This window comes from Lactuca sativa, chromosome 1 (genome assembly GCF_002870075.4).
Source record: "Lactuca sativa cultivar Salinas chromosome 1, Lsat_Salinas_v11, whole genome shotgun sequence".
In the NCBI taxonomy this organism is placed as follows: Eukaryota; Viridiplantae; Streptophyta; class Magnoliopsida; order Asterales; family Asteraceae; genus Lactuca; species Lactuca sativa.
Window position 1 is genome coordinate 207,947,549 of NC_056623.2, and position 15,968 is coordinate 207,963,516.

Here is a 15,968-nt window from a genome sequence, read left to right on the forward strand (position 1 = left end):
TCCTCTTCTAGCGGAACAAAGAAAGGTTTCATTACACCTTCTTTTGATCCCAAAGAGGCTGAATGCTTCTACTTCCACGAAAAGGCGCACTGGAAGCGAAACTGTCCAAAGTACCAGCAAGATTTGAAGGATGGGAAAGTGAAACCCAACCATGCAGGTATTTACACTATCTCATCTAATAATTCACTCTATTCAAACTCTTGGGTCCTTGATACCAGTTGCGGTATTCATATTTGTTCTGAATTGCATGGACTAAGAAGAAGTGAGAATGTGGAGCATGGAAAGATAAACTTGATCATGGGGAATAGGAAAGTTTCACCTGTCACCAAGATTGGAGTTTATACTTTGTTGCTTAGTAGTGGATTTACTTTAGATTTGAATAAATGTTGTTATTCGCCAGAAATGGCAAGAAATGTTATTTCCTTTCATGCTTTGTATAAACAAGGTTTTACCTTTTTCCTTTGATAATGAAATTGGTGGAATAAATGCTTTCTTTAATAATGTGTTTTACTTTAAAGCATTACCTTGTGATCGTGTGTATGAAACTGTGTATGTTGTAGATAATTTAGGAAATAATATGTTGTGTATTGATTCTACTAATGATAATAACTTGGATAAAGCATCATTATGGCATTGTCATCTTGGACATATAAGCAAGAAACGCATAGGCCAACTCCAAAAGGATGGAGTCTTGGAATCATTTGACCTAGAGTCAGATGATAGTTGTGAATCGTGCTTACTTGGAAAAATGACAAAGTCACCCTTCACAGGTTCTTGTGCCAGGGGTGAAGGTTTGTTGGATCTTGTACACACGGATGTGTGTGGACCCTTCAAAACTTCCACAAGGGATGCTAATCGTTATTATGTGACTTTTACAGATGATTATAGTAGATATGGATATGTCTACTTAATCAAGCATAAGTCAGAGAATTTTGAAAGGTTTAAAGAGTTTAAACAGGAAGTCGAGAATCAATTAGTCAGGAACATTAAGATGCTTCGATCTGATTGTGGTGGTGAGTATCATAGTACTGGGTTCCTCGAATATCTAAGGGAATGTGGGGTTGTCTCACAATTGACACTTCCCAGGACACCACAGTTGAATGGTGTAGCTAATAGGTGTAATCGAACCTTGTTGGGCATGGTTCGTTCCATGATGAGTCGAGCTACGCTACCAATCTCATTTTGGGGGTATGCCTTAGAGACTCCCACCCATATCCTTAATCTGGTTCCTACAAAGAAGGTTTCCAAAACACCTCATGAGATATAGAGTAGAAAAATTCCTAGTCTAGGCCACATCAAGGTTTGGGGTTGCGAGGCTTTCGTGAGACGCGAGACTCATGACAAGCTCGAACCTCGAAGTGAGAGGTGTATTTTCATCGGCTACCCACAAAAATCCTTTGGTTACCTCTTCTACAGACCTAGTGAGAATGTGGTCTTTGTAGCAAGGATGGCTGTCTTTTGAGAGAGAGAATTCATAAGCCAAGTAGATAGTGGGAGGCTAATTGACCTTGAAGAACTTCAAGAGTCAAGTGGTGAAGGAACCTCAAACCCTAGCAGCCAACTTGAGGAGGAAACTCCTATTGTACCTCCAATTGTACCTCTGAGGCGTTCCACAAGGGTTAGGAAGGTGAGACACTTATCAGTGATGGGACACTGATAAGTCTGGATGAACCTAATAGCTAAGCGGAAGCCATGGCAGGCCCCGAGTCTGCTAAATGGAAAGAGGCAATGGATAGCGAGATACAATACATGTATGACAATCAGGTCTGAAACTTAATTGACAATTTGCCAGGTCGTAAGACAGTTGGGTGCAAATGGATCTTCAAGAAGAAGAGCGACATGGATGGTAATGTACACACTTATAAGGCACGACTAGTTGCAAAGGGCTTTTCTCAAACTCCAGGAGTTTATTATGATGAGACCTTTTCACCAGTAGCCAAGATTAAGTTTATTAGGGTATTGTTAGCCATAGCTGCATTTCATGACTATGAAATATGGCAAATGGATGTCAAAACCGCTTTCCTTAATGAAAAGTTGACTGAGGATGTTTACATGAATCAGCCATAGGATTTTGTCAGCACAGAGTACCCTAATAGAGTGTGTAAGCTTGAGAAATCCATCTATGGATTAAAGCAAGCACCTCGCAGATGGAATCTTCGCTTTGATGAGAAAGTCAAAGAGTTTGGGTTTTCAAGGAGTGAAGATGAATCTTGTGTGTATGTCAAGGCTAGTGGGAGTATAGTTAGTTTTTTGGTACTGTATGTGGATGACATACTACTCATAGGAAATGACATCCCAACCTTGAAGGAAGTTAAGTCCTGGATTGGGAAGTGTTTCGCTATGAAGGACCTTGGAGAGGCTGCCTATATTCTAAGGATAAGGATTTTGAGAGATCGGAGTAAAAGACTAATTGGACTTAGTCAGAGTACATACTTGGAGAAGGTGCTGAAGAAATTCAGCATGCAAGATTCCAAGAAAGGAGAGTTACCCATCCAGAGTAATGCTAGACTGAGTAAGACTCAGAGTCCGAGTACTAAGGTTGAGATAGCATAAATAAGTCGAATACCTTATGCTTCTGCAGTAGGCTTGATCATGTATGCTATGACCTGCACTCGACCTGATGTAGCCTTTGCTTTAAGAATGGGTCGCAGGTATCAGGGGAACCCTAGTAAGGCTCACTGGACAGCGGTAAAGAATATTCTCAAGTACCTGTGGAGGACTAAGGACAAGGTCCTTACCCTTGGTGGGAGTGATGACTTGAGAGTTGTAGGGTATAGTGATGCTAGCTTCCAGACTGACAGAGATAATTTCCGCTCTCAGTTGGGTTCGGTCTTTACCTTAAACGGAGGAGCAATCTCTTGGAAAAGTTCCAAGCAGGAGACAGTGGCTGATTCAACTTGCGAATCAGAGTATATAGCGGCAAGCGAGGCAGCAAAGGAGGCTATATGGCTAAAGAACTTCATTGGAGACCTTGGAGTTGTACCAGCTATAACGGAGCCCATAGAGCTTTTATGTGATAGTGAAAGTGCAGTTGCCTTAGCAAAGGAACCAAGGGATCACGGTAGATCCAGTCACATTGACAGAAAATCCCATTTCATCAAACAACGAATAGAAGAAGGACTCCTCGTGGCAAAGAGGGTATCATCGGATGAGAACCCGGCAGATCCCCTCACGAAGGGACTGGGTAGGGTTAAGCATCTCCATCATGCTAGGAGCATAGGGCTGAAGGTTGATATTAGTTTTAGTAGTTAGATAATTTTGAAATTTGTAAAATGTAATTGACATTTGATGATGAATAAAAGTTGTGTTTATTTATGAGTAAAGTGTTACTATCCCTTGTCAATCGTTTACTGTTATTTCGTTTGCATGTTTTGACTTCTAGAATATTTATGTTGTTTTACATATTATTCAAATTATCCACAGTCAGTCATATGTTGGAAGTAGATATGAAGTAAGACTGTCATGAGTTGGTTGTAGAGGTCTAAGATGTTGGACATGGCCTCAACACTCATGAGTGCTCATAAGTTCTGAGTATTGGATTCAACCCATGCTCGCTGGTATCGCTTCATGGAATTTATCTCGAGTGATCGCGAGACAGTAATATCATATAAGTCTTCAAACCTAGAGATATGACTTGTTAACTATGAGTTAGTTATGCATTGATCGTGCGAAATCGCATTGGTAACTCGATGTTATAAAACGTGCATTTGTGTGTAATTTAACAAGTAGTAGAACGAGCATATGAGTCGAAGTTTATTTGTTCCTTCTTGGATTAGAAGCTGATATATGGGCCCCTCGATGATTTTGTTTTGACCCATGTATCGGGCCCGGTCAGAGCTAAGTTGATGTGTTCAATCAAGTTCTATGTCAAACAAATCGGAAATCGGGAAACAAACTGCTGCACAAAACTAAGACATTGTTCCATGTATTTGTCCGGCTGATATCTAGAATAGAGGATTATATGATCACTTATCTGAAATGGCGTACCATCATCTTCTCAGTTCCGAGAAACCTTGAAAAGAGCTACGATTGTCGATCGGTTCCAGAATTCATACTTGCAGCTATAGTTATTAGACTTATCCAAGTGGGATACTGTTGGATAAGGTGTCTAAGTCCATAACTATTTCTGGTATGTACTTGACCCGACCCGGCATGGTCCATTTGGGTTGCATGGCACCATGCACTTGGATAGACTAAATGAGAGAAATAACACTTGTGGTTTATTAATATATTATAAGTTCTAATATATTAACAATATTATTTAATTAGTTTGATCAAGAATTAATTTAGAATTAATTAAGTGATCAAAAGATAACTAATTAAATATATGAGTTGATTATGTAAATGATCCATAACTTGTATAGTGGGCTAAGAGGCTCCATGGATAATCAAGTTAGGTTAAACCCATTGGATGCTCCATGGAGGCTCCATGGGAGTTACAAACCCATGCGTCATGGTGTAACCCTAGATGTGTCAACACTATATAAAGCTCATGTTTCTCCCAAAATCGGCTATACGTGCCTGCTTGAGGGCTAGAGCCGATTTTTATAGTGTGATATGTTCTCTCCAAGTTTACTACATAGAATTTGGTGTTGCGTGAAGCATTTGAGGCATCACACTTGGGGTGCTAAGCTCGCAAGGTTTCAAGGATCAAAATCAACAACAAGGTATGTAGTTCTATCTTTCATTCAAGTTAAAAGTGTTCCCCATGTATGCTAGATAGGATCATAACCTTGGAAATCAACTTTGCATGATAATTAGACAAACATAGATCCAAGGTTATTAGGGTTGCATGTACACTTAGGAAGTGTTAGAATGCTCAAAACCCATCAATGGCTTCCATATTATTGCGGAAGGTGATACATCAATCAGTGATACTACACTGGTAAATTTAGATGAACCTAACAACTATAGGGAAGCCATGGCAGGCCCTGAGTCTGCTAAATGGAAAGAGGCTATGGACAGCGAGATTTAGTCCATGTATGACAATCAAGTTTGTAACTTTTTTGATACTGTACCGGGTCGTAAGACGGTCGGGAGCAAATTGATATTCAAGAAAAAGACTGACATGGATGGGAAAGTGGACAATTATATGGCACATTTGGTTGCAAAGGGCTTCACTCAAACTCAGGGAGTTGACTATGATGAAACCTTCTCACCAGTAGCGAAGATTAATGCTATTGGGGTTATGGAAGCCATTTCTGCATTTCATGATTAAGAAATATGGCAAATGGATGTCAAAACCTCTTACCTTAATGGAAAGTTGGTTGAGGATGTTTACTTGAGTCAGCCAGAGGGTTTTGTCAATGCAAAGTACCCTGATAGACTGTGAAATCTTGAGAAATCCATTTATGGATTGAAACAAGCATCTCACAGCTGGAATCTTTGTTTTGATGAGAAAGTCAAAGAGTTTGGTTTTTCGAGATGCGAAGATGAGTCCTGTGTATATGTCAGAGCTAGTGGGAGTATAGTTAGTTTTTTGGTATTGTACGTGGATGACATACTACTCATAGGAAATGACATCCCAACTTTGCAGGAGATTAAATCCTAGCTTAGGAAGTGTTTCGCTATGAAGGACCTTAGAGAAGCTACCTATATCATAGGGATAAGCATATTGAGAGAAAGGAGTAAAATACTAATTGGACTTAGTCAGAGCACCTATGTGGACAAAGTGTTGAAAAGGTTCAACATGCAAAATTCCAAGAAAGGTGACTTACCGATCCAGCATAACACTAGATTGAGCAAGGCTTAGTTTCCAAGTACAGAGGCTGAGATAGGTGAGATGAGTCGATTACCATATGCTTCCGCTGTTAGCTCGATCATGTATGCTATGACTTGTACCCTCCCTGATGTGGCATTTGCTTTGAGCATGGTCATCAGATATTAGGGGAACCCTGGCAAGGCTCACTCGACTATGGTAAAGAACATTCTCAAGTACCTGTGAAGGACTAAGCATTGGATTCTTACCATTGGTGGGAGTGATGACTTGAGAGTAGTGGGGTATAGTGATGCTAGCTTCCAGAAAGATAGGGATAATTTCCGCTCTCAGTCGGGCTGTGTCTTTAGCATGCACGGAAGAGCGATTGCTTGGAAAAGTTCCAAGCAGGAGATGGTAGCTGATTCAACATGTGAATCAGAGTGCATAGCAGTGAGTGAAGTGGGAAAGGATGCGATATGGCTGAGGAACTTCATCGGAGACCTTGGAGTTGTACCAACTATAAAGGAGCCTATGGAGATTTTTTAGTGACAACAATAGTGCAGTTTCCTTAGCCAAGGAACCGAGAGATCATGGCAGATCCAGACACATCGACAGAAAATATCACTTCATAAGACATAAGATAGAAGAAGGACTCCTCGTGGCAAAGCATATATCGTCAGAAGAGAACCCAACAGATCCCCTCACGAAGGGACTGACTAGGGTTAGGCATTGGAGCATGCGATGCACATCGGGTTGAAGGACGATAATAGTTTTAAAGATTAGATAGCTCTAAAACTTTCTAAATGTAACTGACATTTGATGATTAAATAAAAGTTGTTGTTTATTTATAAGTAAGGTGTTGCTATCTTGTGTCACTCGTTTACTATTGTTTCAACTTTTCATGTTTTGACTTCCAGAATAATTACTTTATTCAAACTCTCCATAGTCAGTCATATGTTGGAAGTAGCTATGAATCAAGACTGTCATGAATTCGGCTTTTAGATGTCTAAGGTGTTAGACATAGCAAGAGTCGCTACAACATTCATGAGTGCTCATAAGTTCTGAGTATTGGATTAAACAGAGTTTTAAGAGCTACGATTGCTGAACGGTTCCTAACGTCATATAAATGGTATGTACTTAACACAACCCGGCATGGTATGTACTTAACACAACCCGGCATGGTACATTTGGGTTGCACTTCACCGAAAAAATATGTATGGATAATCTTGTGAGAATAGTATGTTGATGATTTGTTCATATATTATAAGTTATAATATATTAATATGAAATCATATTATTTAATTAGTATTGATCAAGAATTAATTTGGAATTAATTTATTGATCAAAAGAGACTAATTAAATATGGACTCTTATATATATATATATATATATATATATATATATATATATATATATATATATATATATATATATATATATATAGAGAGAGAGAGAGAGAGAGAGATAATGGGCCAATGTTCATTTAGGATGGGCTAACCTTACATGGATAGTCCATGGAGTTTTTAACCCATGGATCCTATGGAAATGAAGGGTCATGGGTATTAGGGATTACATGGAGGTAACCCTAATCCACCATACTATATAGAGAGGTCTTTGGCGCATGAAATCGCACTAGTGTCTGAGAACAAGAGTGAGCCAATTTCTAGAAGTGCTTCATATTCTCTAAAGTCTTCCAAGTTGACTTGGTGATTTGTTATTCCACTTTAGGCATCAACATTATTGGTGCAAGGCTCTTAAATCTCCAAGCAATCAACAACAAGAAAAGGTAAGTCATTCTACTAGTTTTTATATTATAAGTACCCCATGATATGCTAGTTAGGATGAGAACCTTGGAAAAATCAAATTTACATGTATAATAGAGAAAAAATAGATCCAAGGCTTCTAGGGTTGCATTTACACCATAGGAGTGTTAGAATGCTCAAAACCCTTCAGAAGCTTAGTGAGTTCTTTCGTCATACCACACACTATACCAAACACATACTGCCAGACAATTATGGGGTGCCTGACTTACACTGCCAGGCAATTCTGGTGTGCCCGACCTACCTATGTCAAGCATTTATGGGGTGCTCGACCTAACCTATCAGGCCATTCTGGGGTACCCGACCTACCCTCTGATTTATCTCAACTGGCTACGGGGACTATTTCACCCCTACTACTACCACATAATAACATAGCATAAACATACTGTCAGGCATATCTAGGGAGCCTGACCTATCATTCGGTCCTTACGACCATGACACATGGACTATTCCCCTCCTACTACCACTATCACATAACAACTTATCATAAACATACTTTCAGGCATACCTGGGGTGCCTGACCTACCCTTTGTTCCTTACGGCCGTAACACGGGGACAATTCCCCTCCTATTACCACTATCACATAAAACATAACATACTAGCACAAAACATATACCAGACAATTATCACAAAGACAATCATGTCAATTATAATCAACTACTAATGGGCCGACATTGGTGCCTTCGACCCACTTCTACTGGAAGGTAACTCACCTCACACTGCTGAAGTCCCGTAAACAAGACTCTAGTTTTTGGATGACAGGTTCTCGAACTGTCAATCATTAAAATAACACTCAATTCAGTAATTGGGTCCCAACATATACCCATAAGTCCATGCTTGGGGTAAAAAACTGATTTACCCCTATCTTTACTTGATTAGAGCCCAAGGCCCAATCCAAAGGCCCAAAGGTAAACTATGAGTCAAAGCCCAATATATGGCCCAATTTTCCAAATTGGGCCCAAACCCCTTACATAGGTCTTACCCTAAAGCCTATTAAATTATTCTAGTCCATATGCTTTTTTTTGGTTGGCCCATTAATAGCCCAATCACCAAAGCCCAATAGAGAGGCCCAACATAAGGCCCAAGTGAAATTAGGGTTTTCACATAAAATGACGAATGGGGTTAGGTGTTGTTTACTTAACCAATTAAGGACTTAATCCATTAAGTCCATCAATCTATTGGGTCAATCATGTAGCGTGGTCGGGCTTACAACGTAATCTCAATCCGGTCATCCAAAAATGCGGGTCCCGAAAACCCATAATCCATATATCAAAAATTAGGGTTTTCTAAACCTTAATTAGGGTTTTCAAACTAATACTAGCCCTTTAGGACCAAAACTAAGCCCTTAGATCCATAAGGGTTTCATTGGGCCCATTAGGGTTTCATAAGTTAGGCACCACCCACTACCACCTCGGGTAGTGGTGATCAATGGCGGATCATGGCGGCAGATACCACCTCAAAGTGGTGGTTAGGGTTTTAGTTTAATCGAGTCCAAGCATCCGAAAAGTAATCCAAAAACATGCAAAGCACACCGCCACCCGACATGGCGGCCGGTGGCGGCAGCCAACATCTCACGGTGGTGGTTTGAGTTTTTCTTTGATAATTCCGTTATAGATTACGACATACAAAGCAAAATCCCAATTACACACACACACACTAAGCTAAACACACATACAACCACCCTTATGGTGGCCGACAATGGCACATGGTGGCAGCCACCACCTCACGGTGGTGGTGGTGGCCTTTTGTCAATTTTTTGGCGAAACGAAACCACATACAACAACACACAAAACACGCCTTTTGCTCGAGAATTAACACGACTACCTACCTCATGGTGGCGTACGGTGAACCGACAGCTACAGCAGCGCCCATAATCAATGTTATCGGCGGCGGATGGAGCTGGAAGGCGGTCACAACAACGGCGACTATATTGGTCTTCAATGGAACGACAAACACATTTTCACGGTGTTCGATCCCCAGTAGAATCGTCCAGTGGATTCAGCGGTTCGGTGTCAAAGAAAGGATAGCCAGAAACGTCTTCGCCGACAGCAACATCGCATCGTCTCTCCAGCCTCTTTTGCCCTGTCGTCGAACCACCATTTCATTAATCCTTCCATCATCAGTGGCACTGAGGTGGCGCAGTCAGTGGTTCGCAGGTTAGACAACGGCTAGGAGGCGGAGACGAACTTAACAACGATGGTGGTGTGCCCTGGAAGTTGAGGAAGTGAGGGTAGCGTCCATCTCGTGGTTGCTTGTCATCGTTTTCTGATCCGAAACGGGTTGGAGTTGGGTGGTAACATTGCCAGAGACGAAGGGGGGGGGGGGTATAAGGTGGTGGCTGCTACAACATAGTTTCTAGGGTTAGGGCTTCACCGGGGTGACATATTTATATACCCCGAGCCCGATAAACTTCTCTCCATAACAACATCTTTGGTCCCTTGCTTCCCTTTTTCTTTCAAAATGAATCCATATTTTACCTTTTTAACCCATTGCATCTAAAATCCCTTCAAATTAAGTCCAACATTTTACCAAGCAGCCCCTCCCTCTATAAAACCTATTTCACTTAGTAGCTAACTCATATCACTAAGAATCCCACAAAGCACAAAGCAAACATCATTCAGACAATGGAAAATATAACCATCATAATCCAATAAAAGTGTTCTATCTTCTAATTAGGAATCTATATATGCAATTCAAAGGCTCATACAATTAGGCATAACCTAAACAAGCCCTCCTATCACTAACTGATTAGTACTAGCATGCAAGTCTACAAGCACATACAATAGGTATATAAGGAATCCTTCCTAGATCCTTAGCCCTAATCTAGCATGCACTACTCCTAATCATAACATAACATTTCATATCATGACATCTATGGGTATCTTGGGGAAAACTTACTTGAGCTCAACTGATTGCACACATCACACACCTTGTTCTTTTCAAATTCTTTACTATTTTCAAACTTATTCTTATAAAATGATTTTACTTTTGAAAACTTTTCATACCAATTCCATATTTTGAGTCCAGACACACCCGAAACTATGTCCAAATCCCTGAAACCAAGGCTCTGATACCATTTGTAACATCCCCATTCTGGCACGTATCACAATATTGTTCGCTTTGGGCCACTTGGCACGAGGACTTCCCAGGTGGTCACCCATCCCGGTACTACTCCCGCCTGAGAACGCTTAACTATAGAGTTCTTATGGGATCTGCTGCCCTCATGACTTTAAAACGCGTTGTCATAAAATAATATTAGAGTGTAATACCAAAAATCCCATGCCCGGAAAACATAGCGTGAGGCATTGCGATCGAGCCGATACTTTTCCTTTGAAAACGAAGTACCTGAAACCAAAAATGAAAACCGCAAGCATTAAACTTAGTGAGTTTCCCCATCATACCACACACTATACCGAACACATACTGCCAGGAAATTCTGGGGTGCCCGACCTACGGTGCCAGGCAATTCTGGGGTGCCCGACCTACCCATGTTAAGCATTTATGGGGTGCTCGACCTACCATGTCAGCCCATTCTGGGGTGCCCGACCTACCCTTTCTGGCAATTTTGGGGTGCCTACCTACCCTTCGGTTTATCTCAACTAGCTACGGTGACTATTTCACCCCTACTACTACAACATAATAACATAGCATAAACATATTTTCAGCTATATCTAGGGTGTCTGACCTACCCTTCGGTCCTTACGACCGTAACACAGGGACTATTCCCCTCTACTACCACTATCACATAACAATATATCATAAACATACTGTCAGGCATATCAAGGGTCCCTGACCTACCCTTCGGTTCTTACGACCGTAACACGGGGACTATTCCCCTCCTAATAACACTATCACATAAAACATAGCATACTAGCACATAACACATTGTGTCATACTAGACAATTATGACAACGAAAATCATCTCAACTGTAATCAACTACTAGTGGGCCGGTATTGGTGGCTTCGACCCACTTCTACTGGAAGATAGCTCACCTCACACTGAAGACCCGTAGGCAAAACTCTTGTTGATGGTTGACAGGTTCTTGAACAGTCAATCATCAAAATAACAGCCAATCAACAATTGGGTCCCAAAATATACCCATAAGTCCATGCTTGGGGTAAAAGACTGCTTTACCTCTATCTTAGCTTGATTCAAGCCCAAGGCCCAATCCAAAGGCCCAAAATTCAAGTAGGAGTCAAAGCCCAACATATGGCCCAATTTTCCAAATTAGGCGCAAACCTTTACATGGACTTATTTTGTGGCCCTACCATTTAGTCCAGTCGAAACATTTGACATTTCTAATAGCCCAATAACTCATAATCATGAAGGCCCAATTATGACCCACCTATGAAAATTGGGCCCAAACCTCTTACATAGGCCTTACCTTAAAGCCTATTAAATTATTCTACTCCATATGCTTGTTTTTGGATGGCCCATTAATAGCCAAACTACAAAAGCCCAATAGAGAGGCCTAACTTAAGGCCCAGGTGAAATTAGGATTTTCACATAAAATGACAATTAGGGTTAGGTGTTTCTTACTTAACCCATCAAGGACTTAATGCATTAAGTCCATCAATCAATTGGGTCAATCATGTAGTGTGGTCGGGCTTGATACGTAATCTCAATCCGATCATCCAAAAATGTGGATCCCGACAACCCATAATCCAAATATCCAAAATTAGGGTTTTTCTAAACCCTAATTAGGGCTTTCAACCCAATACTAGCCTTTTAGGCCTAAAACTAAGCCCTTAGATCCATTTGGGTTTTATAAGTCACACACGACCTACTACCACCTCGTGTAGTGGTGGTCAATGGCGAATCACGGCGGCGGCCATCACCTCACGGTGGTTGTTAGGGTTCTAGTCCAATCGAGTCCAAGTATCCCAAAACTAATCCAAACACTTGCAAAGCACAATGGTACTCGACACGGCGGCCGGTGACGGCAGGAGGCGACAGCCAGCACCTCACTGTGGTGGTTTGAGTTTTTCTTTGACTATTCCGTTACAAATTACAACATACAAAGCAAAATCCCAATTACACACACACACTAAGCTAAACACATATACAACCACCCTTGTGGTGGCCAATGGTGGCACATGGTGGCAACCACCACCTCACGGTGGTGGTGGTATCCTTTTATCAGTTTTCCGGCCAAACGAAACCACATACAACACACACACAAAACACGCCTCTTGATCGAGAATTAACATGACTACCTACCTCATGGTGGCGTACGGTGGACCGACAGCTATAGCAGCACCCACAATCAATGTTATCGGCTACGGATGGAGTTGGAAGGTGGTCACAGCAGCAATGACTATCTTGGTCTTCAATGGAATGGCTGAACATGTTCACGGTGTTCGATCCTCAGCAGAATCATCAAGTGGCTTCAGTGGTTCGGTGTCAATGAAACCATAGCCAGAAATGTATTTGCTGGCAGGAACATCGTGTCGTCTCCTCAACCTCTTCTGCCCCGATGTCCAACCACAGGTTCATCAATCCTTCCATCATCAGTAGCACAGAGGTGGCGCATTCGGTGGTTTGCAACTTAGACAACGGCTAGGAGGCAGCGACGAGCTCAACAACGATGGTGGTGTGCGTTGGAAGTTGAGGAAGTGATGGTGGCGGCCAACCCGTAGTTGCTTGCCATTGTTTGCTGATCGGAAATAGGTTGGAGTTGGGTGGTAACGACGCCGAAGACGAAGGGGGTATATAGTGGTCACGGCTGCAACATAGTTCCTAGGATTAGGGTTTCACCGGGGAGACGGGTTTATATACCCCGAGCCCCATGAAATTATTTCCATAATAACATCTTTGGTCCCTCCCTTACCTTTTTTTTCAAAATGAATCAATATTTAACCTTTTTAATACCAGCCATCTAAAATCCCTTCAAATTAAGTCCAACATTTTACCATGCAACCCCTCCCTCTATAGAACCTTTTCAGCTTAGGTCTAGAAGTTAACCTTTAGCCCTTACTTCAATAAATCCTTTCATATTAGGTACAAATGATACCAAGCACCCTCTGTCTTCTAAAAATCTTTATGAAATAAATCGCAGAATTTACACTTTTAACCCCCAACTTCTAAAACTGTGACAGTTAACTCTTCGAGACGAACCCTTGATATATAATTATTGATTTTAGGGCTTCTATTTATTTATTTAATAAATGGGGTGTTACATGAATATAGGATGAATCTGTATCCTAGTTTTCAATTTGTTTTATGGTATTTTGTGATGATCCATTGAGGCAAATACGTGTAGGTGTTGAAGTGTTGGATTAGATGTATAAGCCCATAACTATTATTGGTATGGATTCAACCCGAGAATAGCATGGTCCATTTGGGTATCACTTCAGCAGAACAATTTATATGGATAGCCATTTGAGAATAGTATGTTTATGATTTATATTAATATATTATAAGTTCTAATATATTAATATGGAATCATATTATTTAATTAGTATTGATCAAGAATAAATTTAGAATTAATTTAGTGATCAAAAGGTAACTAATTAAATACGGACTCTTATATTTATATAGGGTGGGCCAATTCATTTAGGTTGGGCTAAGCTTGCATGGATAGTCCATGGAGTTTTTAACCCATGGATCCTATGGAAATGAAAGGTCATGTGTATTAGGGTTTACATGAATGTAACCCTAGTCCACCACACTATAGAAAGGAGTCCTTGGCACATGAAATGACACCAGTGTGTGTGTAAACAAGACTGGGTCATTTCTAGTATGCTTACTATTCTCTCAAGTTTCCAAGATATTTTTGGTGATTTGTGATTCCACTTGAGGCTTCCACACTATTGGGGCTAAGCTCTTAAAGTTCAAGACTTTAAGCTCATCAAAAGGTATGTCATCGAACTAGGAATTGTAGGATAGTTGATTCATACTATGGTAGTTAGGATTAAAACCTTGGAATATCAAATATTTGCATGCATAATAGATAAAACATAGATCCAAGGTTTATAGGATTGCATGTACACCATAGGAGTACAACATAGGAGTGTTACTTGCTCTTTAAGGCTGATAAAACATAGCCTAGGGCTGTTTTCAACTATACTTGATGCTACTTGCTCTTTAAGGCTGAAAATCAAAGTTTTTTTGTTGTCTGGGAAGTGGACTCGACGAGTCCTTTAAGGGACTCAACGAGTCCATGTGTAAGATCATCCAACTCGTCAAGTTGGTTCATGCACTCGACGAGTTGGACCCCGATAGCATATCTTCGAGTTTTAAGGTCGGAATTGGTCTAGAATCATTACCTTAAACTATTCTGGACTAATAAAACATGTTTTTGATGTGGTAATGATTATGGTAAACCAATTTCAAAGTTATTATCAAAATTTCAAGTTGCATTAGACTTCCACTTAATTTAGAAAACTTGAATTTTAATTCGTTTAATTATTTTTCATAGTTTGTAACTGGTATTTTATGCAATTCAAGGATGGATTGTACCTTCTTGATCAACTGATCGCAGTCATTGATCCTTTCACTCACTAGCTTGGCAGCGAAGCATTTGTCTTCCATCAGCCTCACATCATCGTTCTCACCTACGATTGTATATCCCCTCATCCTTGACACTCTAGTTGTCACCATCAAGCATCTTTCGGCTGACTCAGTAAGGTAATCTTTCACCACAAATGCTTTTCCATGCGTAGGTCTACGTACTTCTTCATCTTCAGAGTCTGTAGACCAGACCTCTACTCCACCGAACTCATCATCATCAACGTTCTCCTGCACAATCAAAGCATTCATAGGACTGTTAGTTGCTTTCGTCTTCTTTATCTCCTCCAACTTACGCATGTAGTACACTTCGTCATCTTCACCATCCTTCTTCTTGGCCATTTTTCTTAGCATGCAATCGTTGGCAAAATGGTTCTTTCCGTGACAGTAGTTGTAATCGTACCCAGAGTCTCCTGCAAGTTTGCTCTCCTTCTTTTCGTTGTCCTTTTGAGAAGTGTTCTTGGTTTCCTCTTTTGCTTTCTCTGAGCTGTAGCTCCCTTGCCAGTTTCGGTTCTTATTGACTGGGAACTTTTTACGAGCAAACTTCTTTGGGTTTATAACCATCATTGCATATTATTCACTAGTTAAATCACATTCTGACATATCTGATTCCTCTTCTTCACCGGTCATGCTCTTTCCCTTAGAGAGAAGAGCCAAGGATCCCACACCCAAAACTACCTTCGCTTCCTTTGACACCACATTTTCATGCAATTTGAGGAGTCCAACCAGCTTCGCCAGTGAATAGTTTTTAAATTGCTCGTGTGCCTTCACAGTTGATGTGACATCCCCAAAATCTCGGCCAGAAAAGACCGATTTCATTTATGCTTTTTAAAATAATTTTAGAGTAAATCCTTTTGATTTAAAAGTGTTGTGGAATTTGTTCCCAAAACAAAACATGATAAAATAATATTTATCAAAGCATTTCATCAAGAGAAGCATT

At 40.7% G+C, this 15,968-nt stretch overlaps 1 pseudogene; it reads right to left on the reverse strand.

The window, feature by feature from the left end:
* Window positions 1-15,592, reverse strand: part of LOC122195230 (uncharacterized) — a 37,597-nt pseudogene extending 22,005 nt beyond the window's left edge.
* Between the last annotated feature and the right edge of the window lie 376 nt (window positions 15,593-15,968).